General features: G+C 45.6%; 1 protein-coding gene across 1 annotated transcript in view; it reads left to right on the forward strand.

Annotated features, from left to right (window-relative positions):
• The first annotated feature begins 271 nt into the window (after nucleotides 1–271).
• The window catches only part of LIMD2 (LIM domain containing 2), a 99,840-nt gene continuing 78,625 nt past the window's right edge, over nucleotides 272–21,486 (forward strand). The window contains exon 1 of the mRNA XM_030221858.1: nucleotides 272–501. The gene's annotated coding sequence lies outside the window, so the exon portion shown is untranslated. The remainder of the gene's footprint in view (nucleotides 502–21,486) is intronic.

Raw genomic sequence — 21,486 nt, forward strand, 5'->3', positions numbered from 1 at the left:
AGGGCAGGGGAAGGAGTAAACGAAAAAAAAAAAGAGAGAGAGAGCGGAGGCAGGAGAAGAATGCGAGAGAAAGGAGGGAAGGCAGAGAGCGGATGTGGATAATGTAAAGAGGGGAGGGGGGGGGGGGAAGAGAGCTGGTATCACACAAGCTTCCCGCAGAAGAAAGGCAGCCTGAGAGCCGGTACATGCATCCAGGGTGAGAGAAAGGAGGGAAGGCAGAGAGGATGTGAATAATGTAAGGACGAGGGGGGGGGGGAGCCAATATCACAAGCTGCCCACAGAAAAAGCAGCCGGCGGTCCATCCAGTGTAAGAAACTGGGAACCAATCAGGGGCTGCAGATTTGTGCTGAAAGGGCTGGTAGAGCCGGGGCCCCGGAGAAAACCAAACACACAGGAAGGAGCAGCCTCTGTGCTTCCAGCCTACCAGTGCACACACACACCTCGGCCGGACAGAAGCACAAAGCAGGCATCTTCCTTCAGTTCGTCAGAAAGCATCGAATGGTGAGTCCAGCCTCTGCTGCTCTGCAAAGGGGCAGCAATGGCTCCTGCAAGTGATGGGCTGGGTTGGCTTGGATGGATGATGAGCTGAAGTGCATCTGCTACAATGCACATGTGTGGGGAGCCACAGACAGCCAGAAACAAGGGATATGAGCTCATGGAATATTCCATAGAAAGACTTTTATCTGTGGCAGCAGGGAGACCCAAGGCAAAAGCCAGATTTCCAGTGGGTCCTGAGGAGGCAGCTGGGTGCAGGGGACGCATTAAAAAGTACAATGACAGAAATAGCAAAATCATAGCATTTGCAAATGTGTGCAGCTGTCAACATTCACCCACAGCAGTTTGGAAGAAGTCAATCATCTATAATTGCTGTTAATTCAAGGCGCTGGAGAAGATGTGCTTTCCACCCCCCAATGTAACCTAGACTTACAGTGATGTTTGCAGCTGGGGGGGGGGGGGTACCCCTGCAAATCACAGAGAAGGTGCATTCCTGGCTGGAAGGGGCCCTTTGGAGGACATTTGCACAGGGGACGAGTTAGACTTTTTAATTTTTTGTGTCTTAAGGTGCAATAATCCTGCAACTCTTTGAAAAACTGGCCGTGTGGTTTTGTGAGGAAGTGGAAGAAACAGGCTGATTTTCCATTCAGTCCAGGGCTAGCCCAGGTGGCAGCACAAGTAGGGTTTTATATCTGAAACTATATTAAAGCCAAAATCTTAGTTTCAGAATTCTAGCGGTCATACCAGTGGTTCCCAAACTTTCTCGGGTCACGGCACCCCTAGGCTACACATTTCCTCTCAAGTCTCCCCCATCCCATTGCTGCCGTCGCTACATTCTATCCAGCTTCTGTCCACCTTCTCGCCCTCCATTCAGCTTCTGCCCACCTCTCTCCCTCTTCCATCCAGCTTCAGCCCCACCCATCCAGCTTCTGCCCCACCTTCTCTCTCTTCTCTATCCAGCTTCTGTCCACCTTCCATCCAGCTTATGTCCACCTTCTCTCTCCCTTCCATCCATCCAGTTTCTGCCCACCTTCTCTCTCCTTTCCATCCAGCCAGCCTCTGTCCCTTCTCCCCCTTCCACCCAGCTTCTGCCCTCTTTTTCTCACCCCTTCCATCCAGCCTAAATCCCCTGTTTCTACCCCCCCCCAATCCAGAATCTGCCTCCTCTATACCTTCTCCCCACCCACACCTCTGCCGCTGCTGCTTCTCTAGACCAGCAGTAGCAGCAAAGCAAGTGTATCCCCCCCCCCCCCCACCTTAATAGGGAACTAACCTTCTTGTTCTGGGTTGCGGAGTGGTTTGTTATGCTCCAGCTCTTAGCATTCTAACACAGCAATTCCCAAACTGTGCCGTGGTTAGAGTGCTACTGAGAGAGCTGAAGCCACAGCTAACAAACCACCCTGCAACCTGGAACAAGAAGGTTAGTTTCCTATTAAGGTGGGGGGGGGGGGGAGACACTTGCTTTGCTGCTACTGCTGCTCATAGAGAAGCAGCAGCAGTGGCTTGGGTGATGGTGGGAGGGAGGTGAAGAAATATGCCATGGCACCCCTGAGAGTTCGCTGCGGCAGCCTGGGGTGCTGCACCACACAGTTTGGGAACCGCTGAGTCATACCTGGAGACACCTTTAGTGGGATCACCTAAGAATAAGTTTAATGGTTATTAAAAATGTACTATCCCGCTCTACAGGACAGTCTAAAAAGAGAGTGGGGGAAATACTAAAAAAACAAACATACAGAAGGGGTAAGAGTAGGGGAGGAAAAAAAACAGCAAGGGAGGGAAACAAGTTTACCAGGATTATATGTTGCCTCATCTGGAGCAGTACACATCTTGAAAAAGAAAAAAGTTTTAAGCTCAGTTTTAAAAGTGTCAAAGAGGGAATTTCATAGTTTAGGACCTTGAATTGAGAACATGGTGTGTCTACAATGTTTGTGAAAAATTTCATGATGAGTGGGAATGGTGATTAAGTTGAGCAGATCTGAGAGTGTGAGTTTGAGAATAGGGAGTGAGGTATCGTGAGAGGTAAAGAGGCTTCGAGAAGGTGAGAGTTTTGAAGATTAGCAAGAGAATCTTATAGGTGATATGGTGTGGGACAGGTAACCAATGGGATCATATTTTTTAAGATGGTAGATGAGTCTGATGGCAGTGTTTTGGACCAACTGTAAATGGTAGCAATCTTTGACACGGAGTCCAAGATAGAGAGAATTGCAGTAGTCTATTTGTGTGATAACTAGAGAATGTATACGGATGTTGAGAACAGAAGGATATAATAGAGGTTGGACTGATCTAATGAGATGTAATTTATAGAAAGAACATTGAACAACCTTGGAAATTTGCTCATTAAGGGCAGGGCGAGTGTGGAATCGAAGTGAATCCAGGAACGTGGGTAGAATGAACCTGGGAGATAGGGCTACCATTAAGAAGGATAGGAGAAGGTAGAAATGGCTGATTCGAAGAAGAGGAGAATAATATAACTTTAGATTTGTCTGGGTTAAGGACCAGCTTATTTTCTGTAAACCATAATGTAATTTGCTTAAGACAGGTGTTAAGTGACAAAATATCTTTTTGATTTGCTGGATCTATAGGACAGAGGATTTGAATGTCATCTGCATATTCAAAAGTAGTTAAGTCAATGGATTGTGCTAGGGTAAGAAAGGGGGCCAGGAAAATATTGAAGAGCAAAGGAGAGAGAACAGACCCTTGGGGGACGCCTATAGAAAGGTGAAAAGGAGTGGACTGTGCATAATTGGAATAGACAGTGTATTGTCTGTTTTCCAGGTAGGAGAGAAACCATTGATGAACATTGGCTGTGATTTCTATAGAGAGTAGGCGACACAGCAGGATAGAATAGTCGAGTCAATTCAAGTATACCGCTAATATCCTCTTTACAGGGTTCAGTTCGGTTTACATTCTAGGTGAGACAAAAGCAGATAGTGTGATGTATGAGAAACATTAGAGACCATTGGTGTAATGCATGAGACTAGAAACATTAAAGGAAAGTAGAAGTCATGATGGATTATCATCAAGCAGTCTTTGGAAAGAGAAAGGTTTTTAACCTCTTCCTGAAGCTGAGGTAGCTGTTCTGATGGAAATAGGTAGAGTTCCATATTTTGACTCTTAAGTACGGGAAATAGAGAGCTGAAAATCTTCTGATTTCGAATTGTCGTTTCAAATGGTGATGCTAGCATTAGTTGTTGTTTCAGTCTGTTAGACTGGACCAGATATAGCGAAGCGGTCTTAGCAGTTCGGAGGTGAAGCCCTGTGAGATTTGAAAAACTAAACAAGAAGCTTTGAACCGGAGTCTTTCTGCTATGGGAGGCCAGTGCAGTTTTGTTTAGATGAGCTGAAACACTAGTATATCTATTCAATCTGTATATTTGTCTTGCAGCTGAATAAGTCAAAAGATGTGGAAAGATCTAGGGAGAGGAGGAGTACTGGTCTAGACTTATCTAGGAAGTAGCAAATAATATTGGTGTGGCCGAGTAATCCTTTTTCAGCGCTATGATGTTGGCAAAATCCAGTCTGGTTTGGGTACAAGACGTTAGTTTGAATAACGAAATCAGTAAGTTGAGAATGAACAATTTTTTTCAACAATCTTGACAACAAAAGGAAGGTTGGCTATAGTCCTTTAGTTAGATGGGTCACTGAAAACACTGTTTGGGAATCTTTGCTTTAAAGATGAATAATAGCATTTTTCCAGACGAGTCTTGAGTCCAGTGGTAAGAGACAATGAAACCATAGAATGAAAGAAGGGGAGAAAGATTGATGGTGTTAGAAGTGAATTTTCAAGACCACCTAGGCTCATTCTGTAGGAGTCTGTTTCTTGAGATGCATTGAAGCAGTTTCATGCTTGGTTCACCTATCAGGGTATGTAATCTTGCACCTCCACCCTCCTCGCAGCAGAAATTTGGGGACAGATCTGGCAGCTGCAGAGCATAGAAACAGAAAAATGAAGGTAGATAAAGGCCATATGGCCTATCCACTCTGCTCACCCTTCCTCTCCCTTAGAGATCGTATGCACTTGTCCCAAACTTTCTGGAATTCTGATATAATTTTAATCTTCACTACCTCCACCAGGAGGCTATTCTGTAAATCCACCACCCTTTTCATGAAGAAATATTTCCTCAGGTTGCTTCTGAATCTTTCCTCTTTCACATTCATCCCATGCACCCTCATTCCAGAATTTCCTAATTGAGAGAGACTCTCCTCCTGTGCATTTATGCCACTAAGGTATTTAAACGTCTCTATTGTATTTCTCCTCTCCCTTTTTTCCAAAGTATACATATTGAGATCATTAAGCCTGTCCTAGTGTCAGTAGCGTAGCCACAGGTGGCCCTGGGTGGGCCGGGGCCCACCCTCTTAGGACTCAGGCCCACCCAACAGTAGCACATGTTTAGCGGTACCTGGTGCGGATCCCAAGCTCCACCAGCTGAAGATGTTAACAAAAATGCTACTCTTCACGAAACTAGCACCTGCACATGCTCAGTTTTCAGTTCATGCCTGCTGTAGACTGCCAAGGTGGAAAGAAGCATTTTCCCATTAGCTGAGATATTTTTTTTGGTGGGGGAGAGGGGGGGGAGAACACTTGGTGCCCACCCACTTCTTGCCTAGGCCCACCCAAAATCTGTTGTCTGGCTACGCCCCTGCCTAGTGTGCTTTATGACGAAGACCACTGACTATTTTAGAAGCCTTTATCTAGGATGACTCCATCCTGTTTATATCATTTTGAAGGTGGTCTCCAGAACTGTACACAAATGTTCTAAATGAGGTTTGACCAGAGTCTTATCTGGGGCATCATCACATTCTTTTTCCTACTCGCCATTCCTCTTCCTATGCACCCAAGCATCCTTTTAGCTTTTGCCGTTGCCTTTTCTACCTGTTTGGCCACTTAAGATCATCATATACGTTCACACCCAAGTCCTGCTCCTCCGCACAAAAGTTTTTCACCCCCTAAACTGTACCATTCCCTGCTTATCCAATTATTCTTCTAACACAGAATTAGCACCACGCCATCTGGGACTGCTACAGGACTCAGCTCCATATGCAGGCCTCATTTAATGGACAGAACTCTGCATGGGAAGCAAACCTTTGTGTTAGATGAAGATCTGGTGTGAAGTACAATGAAGGCCCCATATTTATAAGGAGGAGGGAGGAGGAGAAGACAAAACCAGATTAAGGTGTTAGGAGGCCCTGGATATGTTGGTTACCATTTAATTGCATTGTGGGGGCTCCTGCCAGGTACAATTACTCATTTTGCTCCCTTTTCAGTCCACGGGGGGGGGGGGGGGGGGGGGGGTAGTAGTCTTTCTTGTTTTATTTCAATGATTCCAGTGATTTATGTTTCTGTGTTTTGTACTGTCCTTATGGCATATGACCAGTGGTGTGCTGGAGCAGGCTCTCACAGGCTCGCAAGAGCTGGTTGTTTTTAAGAATTTTGGGCGCCGGTTGTTAAAGTAGGGCCCTCCATGGCTACTTTAACAACTGGCTCCCAAAATGTGGGCTTGGCCCACTTGCTGAATTTTCTTTTACTTTGCTGGTGGGGATGCTGAGCCCTGCCAGCCAAGTAAATAGACTGCTGCTGCTCCCTGCTCCTTGTTTCCAGCTCTGAGCAGCAGGCTGGGACTTCTCCAGCATGTGTGAGAAGTTTCAGCATGCTGCTCAGAGCAAGACCTTGGGAGTGGTGGCAGTCCATTTATTGGCTGCCAGCAAAGGTATGCCTAGTGTGCCTGTACGAAGGGAGGGAGGAGAGAGAGGCAAGTGTTGCTCCCCCTCCCCCCCCCCCCACCCGGCCACCCCTGGCCCTTCCAACTGCAGAACTGGCTACGTCCGGAGAAAGAGCCTGTTGTTAAAAATTTACCAGCACACCCCTGCATATGACTTATGACAATTGGGGGTAATTAATTAACAGCTCGCCTGTGTGTAGTCACCTCTTTAATAAAGAAAAGTAGGCACTTATTTTCCTTTATAAAATATATAAATGTGCAGTCATATGAGTGTATATGCTAGAATTCTGAACATTTATGCCATGATTACCAGAAGGTTGGCTTCCAAATCTGGGACACCTGGGTGGGGTGGGGCAGGGCAGAGCCTTCCCATAGCAATTTTCCACCATAAAACTTTGAATCACCTCTTTCTCCTCTGCCCTTCTATTTCAGCCATCTCTTTCTTCCCCTTTTCAATCCAGTGATCTCTACTTTTCTCTCTCCCCCCTTCCAGTCCAATTATCTCCATTTCTCTCTCTCTCTCCCCTCCCTCCTCTTTCAGTCCAGTCATCTCCACTTCCAGACCCAGGCCAGCACTTGCTCCTCTCTCTTCCCCCTCCACCTCTGGCCTTGCATCTAATTCTCTTCTCTTTTCTTCCTCTACCCCCACCAGTCCTTCAAACCTCCCTTTGCAGCTCCCAGCTCCTTCCCTCTAGTGCCGCGTTAGGAAGTACATTGCTGTGACAACTGTGCATCTCTGTCAAGTCCCACACCCACGGCAACAGGAAGTTTACAATCGGAGGGGGTGGGACCCAGCAGAGATGAACAGCATGGCTGAAAAGAGCTTCTGTATCACTGCACTGTGCTTCATAACGCCAAAAGAGCCTGGAGTTCAAAGGGAAATTTGAGAGGAGGGGCCAACACTGGCATTGGTGGTTGCACGAGAGGGAAATGCAGGATCACATGAGGGGACGCAGGCAGGGCAAGGCAAAATTAAACTATGGAACCCCTGTCCCTATTGGGGACAAAGATGTGAAAATCAGGGATGTCTGCAAACCCTATTTAAGCACATAACCAATGCATACATGTGAACACCTACTTTACAGAATGACCCTCATACAGAGCTCACTGTTGTTTATGGAGAGGTTCATCAGCAGAGGCAGCACTACCCCTTCAATAAAGGGATTACTACTGTTGAACACAGGGAGGTTAACGGACTCACTTTGGTCATATAACGAGTGGTTGGTGAGAATCAAGGGATTAAATCGGGATGGGGGTTCAGTCTGACATTTCTGGCTTATGTCGGACCCTGCCGTGGTTCACATGTCCAACATGCTCACAGGTGTGTACAATCACAGCTGGTACGTAGAAGTGACCGGCCACTTTGTGACAGCTGGAAGAAGAGAAGGTGATGGAGGGACACGGTATTCTTTTGCCGCATGAGAAACCAGTTGCTTCACCACGCATACTCCCTCTGACTTGTTCTTGCTTTTGTTTCAGTGTCCAGCTTAAATCTCTCCCCCCACCTTTCACAAAACTACTTCTTTTCAGGTATTCTGTATCTCCAGTTTCGCACAATAGTTCAATACTCCCCTTCCTCTTGCAACCAAACTTGCCTCTGCTGTCTTCCAAAAGTGCCTCTTTCTTCTCTCTCATTGTATGTGGCCTCTCACTTTTAGTCTCTCCATTCCACTCTTCCTTTCCTGCCTGGATTCTCAGTGCTTCCATTTATTATCACCCTCCTTCACCCTGCAGCCCTGCTCGGCTCAGAGTTTCCTACTCAAAAAGGGAGACCAGGGAAGCAAAGAGGTAGCCACGGGGAGAGGAAGGATCCCATGGCAGAACAATGTTTGGTTTCATTTTTCCTCTTTTGAGGAGCTTCACCATAATCAGAATTTTACTTCACAGGAGAACAGGAAATGTATTAATTCAGAAGCTTATAAATTCTATACACCAAGCTGCTCCCTGCTGTAACCCATCCTCTGATATAAGGCGCAGCCAGTGATTTTCTCCCTGTTTCAGAATATCTGACTGGAGTCCACATCTTTCTGCTCTAGGAACACAGTCACGTGGCGGGACAGAAGACTTCATACATAAATCACTTCAGAACTGAGTCCGCACCATCTGTCCTACCATATAATTACAAATTTAGAAACCCCACGTAACTCACAGCTGAAGCCTGGGAAAGGAATAACCACATGAAATGCTCAAGTTTATTCCATGTCTTTTGGCACAATAAGATTGAAAGACCTGGGATGGGCTGGGTGAGGTAAACGGGCTAGAGGTGCCCAGAGATGGCCTTTCTTTCCTTCAGTGCGTAATACAGTAGAATGAAGGGCTAGAAATGCCAGGGGGTGGGTCTTTTATTAATTCAGCCCCCCCCCCCCCTCAGAAATTTTTGTCAGAAGATTTCTAACTGTACATGTCTCATTCCCCGCACCTTTCATGGAAGACATGGATCTCTAGCTTACGATGAAGGTCCACAAATGTAGCCAGAGCTGTCTTTTAGGCTAGACTGGGGCTAGGTGAAATCATAAAATATAGGACTCTTCATATGTCCTGTGTTGTCCAACCACCAGATCCATAAACGTTCTGACAGCTTCCCTGCTTGAGAGAGACAAGCAGGATTAATCCTTTTGTACCTCCCTCCCCATTTTAAAACTCCTAAAAACCAGGCTTGATTTGGTTCTGACTGCAGAAGAAAACCAGTAGAGGAGGAAGTAGTAGCTAAGAAGAACTGCTCACCTTCTCCCACTACTCCAACCAGAGTTACACCTAATCACACTGACCACCCTTCAACATCTTCAGTCCTTCTGTGACTGTTCTCTTGTGCTTGACTGCTTAAATATTTTAAATTTAAATGCTTTACTTTTGTCTATTAGATTGTAAGCTCTTTGAGCAGGGACTGTCTTTCTTCTGTGTTTGTACAGCGCTGCGTACACTTTGTAGCGCTCTAGAAATGTTAAATAGTAGTAGTAGTAGTAGATTTCTGATAACTGGAGGGAGATGGTGGGGAGAATAGACAGGCCTCTGTTGGGAGGAGAAACATTTGTCTCCTCTACCCCGCTCTTCTTTCTGCCAGGAGCTGACAGCAGGGCAAAATCTGCCTTAGGAGCCGTTGAATTGCACATTTGAGAGGTCCCCTCTTAAACACTTGGTTCCTAAGCACATGCCTAGTTTACCTATGACTTAATCCTGCCCTGGGGAGAGAGTTGATAGAAGGTCTGGAGGGGGTGAGATCCATACACGAGACCTGGTTCCCTTCTTCTGTTGTTGGTCTAAGCTCGGGGATCATTAGGCCTTTTATGGTGAGACTCCCAGATGCAGATGGGACTGTCATGCACTTGCATCTTTCTAAAGACAGCTTTAGGACTTACAGAAACACCCTATTTGGACTAGGGTTCTGTTTTTTTCAAGTAACAGGTCCGAGCTTGACCACTGAGTTTTCTGTCTTTTGGAGCAGAGGTCCTCCCACCAGTTGTGCTGACACACATATTGATTAAAGGCTACTTCATAGGTAGCCAGCGCTGGTCCTTGCTCATGAGTACATAAGTATTGCCACATTGGGACAGACCAAAGGTCCATCAAGACCAGCATCCTGTTTCCAACAGTGGCCAATCCAGGTCACAAGTACCTAGCAAGATCCCAGAAAAGCTCAATACATTTTATGATGCTTATCCCAGAATAAGCAGTGGATTTTCCCCAAATCAATTTAATAATGGTCTATGGATTTTTCCTTTAGGAAGCAGGCCAGACCTTTTTTAAACCCCGCTATGTAAGGTTCTGGACGGCTTCCTAAAGGAAAAGTATATAGACTCAGGCAGTAGCTGTGGCATAACCACGGGTGGACCTGGGCCCACCCAAAATTGTAGCACTTGTTAAGGGTGGTGGGGATCCCCAAGCCCCACCCAGTGAAGACAACTGGAACACTCCTGTACTCTCTGCACCCTGTGGCACACTTTATGGGCCCCAGCAGTGATTTTTCTTGTGTCCGGGGGTTCAACTGATATTATTTAATTTATGATTTTACTTTTCCTGGTCTCCCTGTGTCTTTTCTTTTGTAATGGAAATCCTTTCTGTTTTTATGTGTTATTTTTGCCTTGTTTGTAAACCGCCCTGACCTGCTTGCTCAGAAAGGGCAGTATAACACATTTTAATAAAACATGAACTGTTGTACCACCCCCTACCCCATGCATACTCAAAAGCTAAGCATGTGGAGGCTGCTGGCTGCAAAGTGTGCGGGAATGTTCCGGCTACTTGAGGAGGTTCTCTTCAGCTGGCGGGGTTTGAGGATCCCTGCCAGCTCAAGTATTTATTGAGTTAAGGATTGTGGTAAGGCAGTGGGGGGGGGGGGGGGGGGAGGGCAGAGAGCAGGGACAGGGAAAAATTGTGTGCTTACCCTCCTGGGACTCAGGCCCACTCAAAATAGCACATCTGGCTATGTCACTGGTCCAGAGAAGTCAGATGCATTGAACCTGGCTCCAGTGTATCGGTCGTGTCTTTACTCTTACTTCCCTCCTGAAATCTACACCAATGTTTTGGGCCCCCAGGTGATCACCTGTCAGCCAGCTTTCTCTGTCACAAACACCAAGTGTTGTCATAGAGCACTTTGTCACCTAAGCACACGACCGTCTGAATATGTGTCATAATGGTAAAAAGGTAGCAGTAGAGAGCATCGAGTGCTCTATACTGAACGATGACTGATGCTTTTTGCTTTTGTGCACGTCACATGAACCAGCCCTAAAAACTTGAGTGGAGTGGAACAGTAGACATGAATCGCTTGTTTGTTGTTTCCAGAAGTACAAGGACTTGGGGGCACACAATGAAGCTACTAAGTAGTAGATTTAGAACAAATTGGAGAAAATATTTCAGCATGCAACATGTAATTAAACTCTGGAATTGGTTACCAGAGAATGTGATAAAAGCCATTAGCATAGCGGGGTTTAAAAAGTTTGGAAACATTCCTGGAAGAAAAATCCATAAATCATTAAGGTGGACTTGGGAAAATCCACTGCTTATTCCTTTTTACTCTTTTGGGATCTTGCCAGGTTCTTGTGACCTTGATTAGCCACTGTTGGAAACGGGATACTGGGCTTGGTGGACCTTCGATCTGTCCCAGTATAGCCATACTTATATACTTATGTTGGTCAGATAGGTTTCCATGCTCAGTCTGCTGACTCCCTGGCAGTGCTTGGCCAAGAAGGACCTGGGTTTAAATACCCAGGACAGGTCCTCTACTGTCCAAGCTGCCTGGGGCTGAGAATGCTGTATGGATAAAATTGCAGTGATTGCTCTGTAGTGACAACTAGTGAACAGACCTTAGGCCCATATTACTAGGTTCTAAAACAAGCCACACCTTGTGGTCTCCGGCTGTCATTGCCACAGCAGAGTGTAGGGGGGTATATGGATTTGAGAGGAACAAACCCCAGGTGGTGATGAATGAAGTCTCATTGTATTATGCATATGCATGATATCTGATGTATTATGATTGTATTATGCATATGCACGATATCCACACTGGAGGGTGTGTATAGCTTGAGGAATGATCTGGTGAAACTTGAATATTTAATGCTAAGAAATGTAGGGTGATACACTTGGGTCACAAAAACCCAAGGGAAAGGTACAATATAGGGGTGAAGAACTTTTGTGTAGAAAAGAAGAGCGGGACTTGGGGGTGTTTGTGTCTGATGACCTTAAGGTGGCCAAACAGGTAGAAAAGTGACGCTCAAAACTAGAAGGATGCTTGGGTGCATAAGGAGAGGGATGACCAGCAGGAAAAAAAATAAGAGGTGATTGTACAAGTCTCTGGTGAGGCCTCATTTAGAATACTGTGTGCAGTTTTAGAATCCATACTTAAAACTGGTCAGCAGTCTCAGTCATAAAACATACAGGAAAGACTTGACTGTAGCCAGCACCACTAGCTCACTACTAGTTTTCCCTTGTGACTCATGGCCTGCACCACTAGCTCACTAGCAGGCCTAGCCAGAGCTTGGCCTCTAAAAAAGAACTCAGAGAGTTCTCCTTTCTAGGCAGCTAATGCAATCAGAGTCAATGTTAAGACATTCCTTCCATCCTAGGGTGACTTTTGTCCACTTCTGGTTCTTCACTCCCAACTTTTCTGGGAAGGTTATTCAAGGATTATATAACAGGTCTGGTACCGCCTCTTGGTCATCAGGCTTCTTTCATTCAATTTAAGACACTGGTTATCAGGCTGAAGGTAATATGCAAATTAGGTGGTTCACTGGCTCCACTAATATCCAAATTAGCTTCCTATAGCCTTTATAGCTACTTTGTGGAGGAATGACTTCTTCACACCGATAAGTCATCAAATACTCAACGTGAGCACTCCTTAGGAAGAATTGGAGTCTCAGTAAGACAGCCTTTACCCCTGGACAGGATTTTCAACTTTCACCACACCTTTACAGTTCTGTCCTTCACCCCCAGCTGTTAGTCCAAGTCTTAAATCCATCAGCCCAGTGTTGCCTCACACTGGGATTCCCCAACTCATTGCAAACTTCTTTAACACATCATTAAGGTAAATACCTTCTTCCCCAACTAATTGCAAAGTTCTTTAACAAAACATTAAGGTATGTACCTTTTTTGGTCTAGTAGTCTTGGCTTCAATCAGCTTCTGCATGATTCCATGCTTGAGGCCCCCTTCCTTTCTCACTAGCTCCTCATGGAAGGTGCGTTTTTATAGGGCTGGAAATAGCCCACCACATCCCTTCTGGTCCCCCTCCTCCTGCTTCCTTCTTAAAGGGGATCCACTGCTATGAGCCTTCCCCTGCCCCAATGTTCCTGTCCTTTGCTGGAGCTCCCTCTAGAGGCTCCTTTACAGTATTTTACAGGCTTTTCACGATGAAAGCCCCCTCTGGTGGCCTCTTCAAGGTAGGGCATGTCCTGTGTTTACCACAATATGCTGGAAGAGAGGCAGGAGAGAGGGGATATGATAGAGACATTTAAATATCTCAGTGGCGTTAATGTACAGGAGGTGAGCCTTTTTCAAATGAAGGAAACCTTGAATGAGAGAGCATAAAATCAAGAGTGGAGGAGTGGCCTAGTGGTTAGGGTGGTGGACTTTGGTCCTGGGGAACTGAGGAACTGAGTTCAATTCCCACTTCAGCTCCTTGTGACTCTGGGCAAGTCACTTAACCCTCCATTACCCCATGTAAGCCGCATTGAGCCTGCCGTGAGTGGGAAAGCGCGGGGTACAAATGTAACAAAAAGAAAAAAAAATAAGTTAGGCTTAGGATGAATCTGAGGAAATACTCTTTCACGGAAAGGGTGGTGGATGCATGGAATGGCCTCCTGGCGGTGGAGGTAATTGAGACGAAGACGGTGTCAGAGTAGGACTGACACGTGGGATCTCTTAGGAAAAGGAGGAGTTAGTGGTTATTGAGGATGGGCAGACTGGGTGGGCCATCTGCCGTCATGTTTCTATGTGTATGTATGGATGTATTTAAATGAATATTATTAATGCAATCTGATTTGCGGGCAACAAAATAAGTAAAATATCAAATCAGAATTTAAAAAAAAATCCAGTTCCATAGCCCAAGTGAAACCAGTTGCTATTGAGGTGGAAAGCAGCCTATAGGAGCAAAGGAAAATGCAGAGTTCCTTTGTTCTGAAACAAATTGACTTGTACAAGGTTACAATCATTCTAGCTGTAAAAATACTTTCCAGACTTTTTCTAGTGGGAAAGCAGCAGTGCATACATTTGAAAGTGCTGCAGAAATAATAAGCCTTAGTGGAAGAGATTACTATGATCGCTTTGTATACAGGATTTGATGCTGCCTGTTGCTTTTCAAGAAACCTCTTCCTCCATCACACAGACAGCGGCAGGGGTGGGAATCTTTTCCGTAGGAAACCCCAGAGAACGCGGAAATAGCAGAGCGTTCTGTTTTTGAGCCAAATTCGATCTCCATGGCAAGTACCTGGTAGGAGGATTCACTTTGAGGCGAAGGGTATGGCACAAGAGAGTGGCAGAGATCAGCTCTTTTACCACTGCCCCCCTCCCCCCCCCAGAGCGAAGATTTGCATTTCAATGCAGGGGGAGAAGGGAGACCAGCATGCAAATGCTTGTAACTGGGAGATCCCCCTTTTCCCCTTCCGCAGTGAATGATTAGTGGAGGCCCCTCACAGCTCCCTCTTTCCCCGATGTCTTTTGAGACCGGTCCATTTATGCTTGGACTAGCCAACATCTTTCCTGATCACTGCAAATTTGCCCCTGATGATAGCAGTTTTCTCTTCGATTGATGTCAGCAGCTCTGTTACAGTGGGTTCAGACCTGAACCTCTGAAGAGCTTCAAGTTAAGGAGGGCACAGGCTCCAGGTCTCATAGTGAGGGGCGGATGCAGAAAGCCAGCATGGATGGAAGTGCGTGGATAGTGAGACGTGTTTTTTTCGCAATTTTATGGCTTCACAAATCAGAGAAGTGTTTCAGAGAGAAGATAACAGTGCACGAATCCGTGTGTAGGACACTGGTGCACAGCAAATTAAAATGAAGGATAATGAGGCTATTAGCAATTCGGCTTCAGTGCAGAGAAATGCACCGAAGTTTTTAAGGCAAAGCAGGGGTGTAGCCAGACACCCAATTTTGGGTGGGCCTGGGCCCAAGATGGGTGGGCAGAAGAACTCCACCTTGTCTCAAGTGATTTGGTCTGTCCCTGTCTCGCCTGCATGCCATAGGGTCTCTCAAACATCCCCCCCCCCCACTTGCATACCTTTTAAATAGCAGATTTTCACCGGCAGCGAGCAACAACTAATACACACTGCTCATGTTGCCCCACAGCCTTCTCTCTGATGCAACTTCCTGTTTCTGCATAGGTAGGAATATATCAGAGGGAAGGCTGTGGGGCTGGTGCGAGCAGTATGCATCAGTCACTGCTCAGTGCAGGCGAAGATCTGCTGTTTACAAGGTATGCAGGAGGGACAGTTGTTGGGAGTTATCAGATGGTGGGACTTGGGGATCCCTGCCAGCCACATCATAGGTGTGCTGCTACTGGGTAGGCCTGAGCTCAAACTGGGCGGGCCTGGGCCCACCCTTGGCTACCACTGAGGCAAAGATAGGGCAAGAACTTGAAAGCCAGGTGTGAGGAGGCGTAGACAGGTTAGTTCACTCTTATGCACTACATTTGTGAGGAGTTATGTGTAATCTCTTTTATTGGTGACCACCAACAAAAGAAGCCACAACAGTATAAACAGTTTACTGTGTACATAACATTGCAACACAGCAGAAGAAAAAAAAATCACCTGTCACCAAAATTTTAATTTACAATATAATATCCCCCCCAATACCCTTTCACTCTATATCCATATTAGCAGGCTTTATATTACAAATAGAGTTTCATAGCTAACCACAGGGCATTCAATGGCAGCAGATCAAAAACGGTCAGACACAATAGATTGCATAGCCATTGAAACTGAATTCATATACATGTATTGCAACTCAACCCTCCCCCCCCCCCCCCCCCAGTACCCTAGCCCAAAAGAGGAATTAATAAATATAGTTAAGACCTGGAAACAAATTGACTGGCGATGGGGTGGGGATGGATCCAAATTGACTGGGGATGGGTGGGTATGGGGGTCCAGATTTATTTATTTTATTTGTTACATTTATATCTCACATTTTCCCACCTATTTGTAGGCTCAATGTGGCACAGCCACACTAGGGAATTGTACAACGGAAGAGTTGAATTATGTCCATTACGTTCTTTAGTTTTGTTGTGTTGCAAAGATCAGGCATTTATGTTGGATCGGTAGGGTATGCCTTTTTAAACAGGTTAGTTTTTAGTGTTTTCCGAAAGTTTAGGTGGTCGTTCGTAGTTTTCAAGGCTTTTGGTAATGCGTTCCACAGTTGTGTGCTTATGTAGGAAAAACTGGATGCGTAAGTTGATTTGTATTTGAGTCCTTTGCAGCTTGGGTAGTGCAGATTTAGGTACGTTCATGTTGATTCGGATGTGTTTCTAGTTGGTAGGTTGGTCAAGTCTGTCATATATCCCGGAGCTTCACCGTAGCTAATTTTGTGAACCAGAGTGCAGATTTTGAAAGCAATGCGTTCTGTGATTGGGAAGCAGTGTAGTTTTTCGCGAAGGGGTTTTGCACTTTCAAATCGCGTTTTTCCGAAGATAAGCCAAGCTGCTGTGTTTTGAGCGGTCTGGAGTTTCTTCAAGGTTTTTTTCTTTGCATCCTGCATAAATTCCATTGCAGTAGTCTACATGGCTTAGTACCATTGATTGTATCAGGTTGCGAAATGTTCCCCTTGGGAAGAATTGTTTCAAGCGTTTGAGTTTCCACATTGAGTGGAATATTTTCTTTGTTGTGGATGTCACTTGGCTCTCTAGTGTTAAGTTGCGGTCCATTGTAACGCCGAGGATTTTCAGGCTGTCTGAGATAGGGAGGATGTAATCTGGGGTGTTGATAATAGTGTCTGGGGTGTTGATAATAGTGGGGTTATCCGCGCTGTGTGGGGATGAGAGGATGAGACTGTGTTTTTTCTTTGTTTAGTTTTAGTTGAAATGCATTTGCCCGAGAGTCCATGATGTTCAAGCTGATCTTGATTTCGTTGGTGATTTCTGTCAGTTTAGATTTGTAAGGAATGAACATTGTGACATCGTCTGCATAGATGAAAGGGTTAAGGCCTTGGTTGGATAAGGACTTGGCTAGTGGGGTCATCATTAGGTTGAAGAGGATTGGTGATAGCGGTGATCCTTGTGGTACTCCGCAGTCTGCTTTCCACGGTGATGATATGTTTGAGTTTGATTTTACTTGATATGTTCTTGTGGTTAGGAAACCCTTGATCTAGCTAAGTATGTTTCCACCAATCCCGAACTTATCTAGTAATCTTATTAATATATTATGGTTTACCATGTCGAATGCACTAGACATGTCGAATTGGAGGAGGAGGATGTTTTTGCCTATTGCTATTTCCTGCTTGAATTTGGCTAGGAGAGTGAGTAGTACTGTTTCTGTGCTGTGGAGGGGGTGAAAACCTGACTGTGATTCGTGTAATATTGAGAATTTGTTTATATAATCTGTAAGTTGTTTGGCTACCATGCTTTCCATCAGTTTGACTGACAATGGAATGGATGCTACTGGACGGTAGTTAGTGATTTCATTTGTTTTTTCTTGGTATCTTTGGTATCGGAGTAAGTAGGATATTGCCATTTTCCTTAGGGAAGAGACCTTGCTCAAGCATGTAGTTTAGATGGGATGTGAGGTCTGCTATGAAGCAGTCAGGGGCGGATTTAATTAGGTAGTTGGGACAGGTATCTAGATTACAGTGAGTGTTGGAGAACCTGCTGATCGCCTGTGCAACTGCATCGACGGTAAGGAGGGCGAATTTTAACCAGGTTCGGTCAGCCAGGTATTCTCCAGTGGTTGGGTCCAACTCATTAAGGAAGATTTCGATGTCAGTGTTGTCCTGAGGTAGTGTGTTTGCAATTTTTTAATTGAAGTACTTAGCAAGTTTGTCTGCAGTTGGGATGTCTGTATTCGATGTAGTGACCAAGTTGGAGTTTTTTTTCACTAGTTGGTATAATTTCTTCGTGTCTTTGTAATCTGTCCATATTTTGGTTTTATAGCATGATCTTTTGGTCTGTCTTATTGCGTATTTGTATTTTCTTTGTGATTGTTTCAATGTATTGACTGTGTGTTTGTCTTTTGTTTTACTCCATGCTTCAGATTATGTCCCTGTGTCAGTGAAATAGTGAAAACATTATGGACTTTGATATTTAAGAAAACAGCACTTCTTTTACTTAATTGCTTAACAGCAACTATTAATTAGAATATGTTTTTCTTGAATTTACCAGTCAGGATAGAGACTCCCATTTGTCAGAAATGTAATGGCGATGATAATACCTTTATACATGTGTCACGTCTGTGGTCGTGACCCCTCTCAGGCTTACCTTATTTCTGGCGGTCAGCTTCTAAGCTGGCTTCTGTCTGGTCTTTCTGAGTTAGTTCTGTCTCTGTCTCTGTGTGCTGGCTGCTTCCAGCATGGCTCTGATTACTCCACTATACTGCACCTGTGTGTGTTAAGCCTCTCTGTGCTTCAGTATACTTTACTACTACTACTATTTGACATTTCTAAAGCGCTACTAGGGTTACGCAGCGCTGTACAATATAACATAGAAGGACAGTCCCTGCTCGAAGAGCTTACAATCTAATGGACAAATGTACAGACAATCAAGTAGTGGCAGTCAAATTGGGGCAGTCTAAGGTTAGGTGCCGAAGGCAACATTGAAGAGGTGGGCTTTGAGCAAGGATTTGAAGATGGGTAGGGAGGGGGCTTGGCGTAGGGCCACAGGAAGTTGATTCCATGCATAGGGTGAGGCGAGGCAGAATGGGCGGAGCCTGGAGTTGGCGGTGGTGGAGAAGGGTGCTGAGAGGAGGGATTTGTCCTGTGAGCGGAGGTTTCGGGCGGGAACGTAAGGGGAGATGAGGGTGGAGAGGTAATGAGGGGCTGCAGACTGAGTGCATTTGTAGGTGAGAAGGAGAAGCTTGAACTGAATGCGGTATCTGATCGGAAGCCAGTGAATACTTTCTGCTTGTGTTTTGGTTTGTGTTCCTCTTGTCCTCTGGTGGCCAGACCTGGTGGCTGCATTGGACTGTCTGTGTGCTGTTTCCTGTTCCAGACTTCAGCCCAGTCCAGTCCGGATCTTCCGGCCTGCCAGACTTGCTTGTCTTGTTTGAGCCTGCACAGCACCCATAGCTGCCTGGTGATTGCTGCAGCTAAATCTCAGCTGCTGCTGGGCTTATTAGCCATTTGGAAACTCTCTGCTTTGCCTTTGCGTCGCCTAAGGCCCTGGTTTGTTGGTGCTTGCTGCACTTCTGCCTAGTCCAGTTTATAGTCTGTATTCTTGCCTGATTCTAGTTTAGTCTTTGTGTAGCTTCTTGTACTTTATTGCTTGTTTCCCAGTCTTGTTTCTTGTTTGTATGTCTGTCTAGTTCTAGGTTGTCTGTGTTTCTTGTTCAGTGGCTGCCTGGCAGCTTTCAGTTCTGTCTCTTATCTATCAGTGTTTTTTCCCTGTTTCAGTGGCTGCTTGCAGCTTTCAGTTCTGTCCCTTGTCTGTCTGAGAGTCCTAGTCTAGTATTCTGCCTAGCTTCCCTGTGTATTCTAGACCCTGTGTGTATCCGGCTGGTTTCCAGTTCCTGCCCTGTCTGGTAAGTCCTTCCGGCCACCTGCACTCAGGGGCTCAACTCCTGAGGAACGGTGGTCAAGTGCAGGTGAAGTCTAGCTGGCCCTTTCAGAGTTCTGCCTTATCCCTGTGTGGGGTGGTTTTGCCTTCCACTGCCGCTCCTCGGCAGGGGCCCAAGGGCTCATGATCCTAGTTCCTGTTTTTGGAAAAACATGACACATGCATTCTGGAACTGCCCGAAGATTAAGCTTTTTTGGCGGGCAATCTGGAGGGTATAGTGGGTCAGAGTTTGCCATTCTCCCCAGTAAGGATATTGTTGGATAAATATGAGGCCTTCCGTGTTGTTAATAGATACCATCGACTTTTACTTCGGAATGTGGGAGTTATAGGTAAGAAGGTTATCTTAGGTATGTGGGTTGGTGATAAAGTTCTCTCCTATTGGGCATGGCGTAACTGCTTTCACACCCTTATACTGCTACAGCAACAACAAGCTAAGTTTGCTGAAGAGGAAAAAGATTTTTTTGGCAGTCTGGGATGCATATATCCCAGTCCTTATCCCATAGGGCCAGGAACTTGATCCTTAACTGTTGTTGATCCTTCTACTATTGGTAAGTTGGGGGGGGGGGTCCCCACCACACACCTTATTAGGTTTTTTTCCCCCCTCAAATGGGGTGGGAGTGGGATTTTGGGTGTTTTGGCTGGTTTGAAAGTGGGTATGAGACCTCGGGGAGATCAGAGTCCACTCCTTGGGTCTTTGATTGAGGCTTCTATGTCTTTTGTTGTTCTCTTTTTTTTAGAGTAAGCCATGCCTACACTGTGGTCTTTATGTTTCATATTTTGGTTCATTGTTGGGGAGTGAGGCGGGGTAGTTCGGTATTGAGGTCTACCTTGTTATCTTGTGCTTTTATTAGTGCCTGATCTGATAATGTGAGTTTCCTGTTGGTTTCATCACACGTATTTCACTATGATAACAGCAGAAGGGTGTGGGGCAACGGAGTAATGGACCTACAGATCCTACTTACTAGTACAGAAGGCAGCTCGAGCACGTGGCAGAAAATTCAGGCAGTGCAGGTGGGCAAGGCAGCGCGGGCTCAGCTTGATATCCAACAAGTGCGGCATTCCTCATTGGCTCCCTGGAGAAACAGCCAATCAGGATGCGCTTGGGGCTGGAGCGGCCAATCACAAAAGCGGAACAGAAGGGAAGGAGAAGCAATGACAGTGGCGGGAAAAGCCAGTAAGAGGGGAAAAAAGCGTGAAATGATTAATTTTATGAACCCCTTGATTAAATTGTTTAATCGCAATTAGAATGTTAATCATGATTAACATGCAGCCCTAATATTTACCAGTACTTTAGCTCCAGAATAAAAAAAACTGAAGCCTAACATCAGTAGGAGTCGGAGCTGGAGTCGAAGTTGGACAGAAGAAAAATAAAGGAGTCAGAGTTGAAGATTTGGTGTACCGACTCCATAGCCTTGGGAGTGAGGAACAATTCAGTTGCTTCTTGTATGTAGACTGTAAGGCAGGTGCAGCTGCAATATTTCACAGGCATTTTACATGGGAAGCCACAGGTGTACCTTGTCACCTACAAACCATCATAAAATGCCACGATTTTAGGCAGAGTGAACAAAGAGAGGAGGAGTGGCCTAGTGGTTAGGGTGGTGGACTTTGGTCCTGGGGAACTGAGTTTGATTCCCACTTCAGGCACAGGCAGCTCCTTGTGACTCTGGGCAAGTCACTTAACCCTCCATTGCCCCATGTAAGCCGCATTGAGCCTGCCATGAGTGGGAAAGTGCGGGATACAAATGTAACAAAAAAAAAAACCCCAAAACAATTCTGCTATGAAGTGGCAGGGATTTTGTTGAGAGGCTGTTGGACTATCTACAGTATGTAGGTGCCGAGGGCTGGGCTGGTGACCTAGCAGCAACTCTGTACATTCCCATTTGGTGGATCTGCTTTCTGGAGGAGGGTTTAATACAGAGAGTGGAGCAGGGTTTAAAAAAGATTTGGACAAATTCTTGGAGGAAAAGTTCATAAACAGCTATTAGAAAGGTAGACTTAGGGAAAGCAACTGCTTGTCCCTGGGGAAGAGGTCTACTTTCTGGGATTTTGCCAGATATTTGTGACCTGGATTGGCCACTGTTGAAAACGAGATG

Source organism: Microcaecilia unicolor, chromosome 12 (genome assembly GCF_901765095.1).
Source record: "Microcaecilia unicolor chromosome 12, aMicUni1.1, whole genome shotgun sequence".
Lineage (NCBI taxonomy): Eukaryota > Metazoa > Chordata > Amphibia > Gymnophiona > Siphonopidae > Microcaecilia > Microcaecilia unicolor.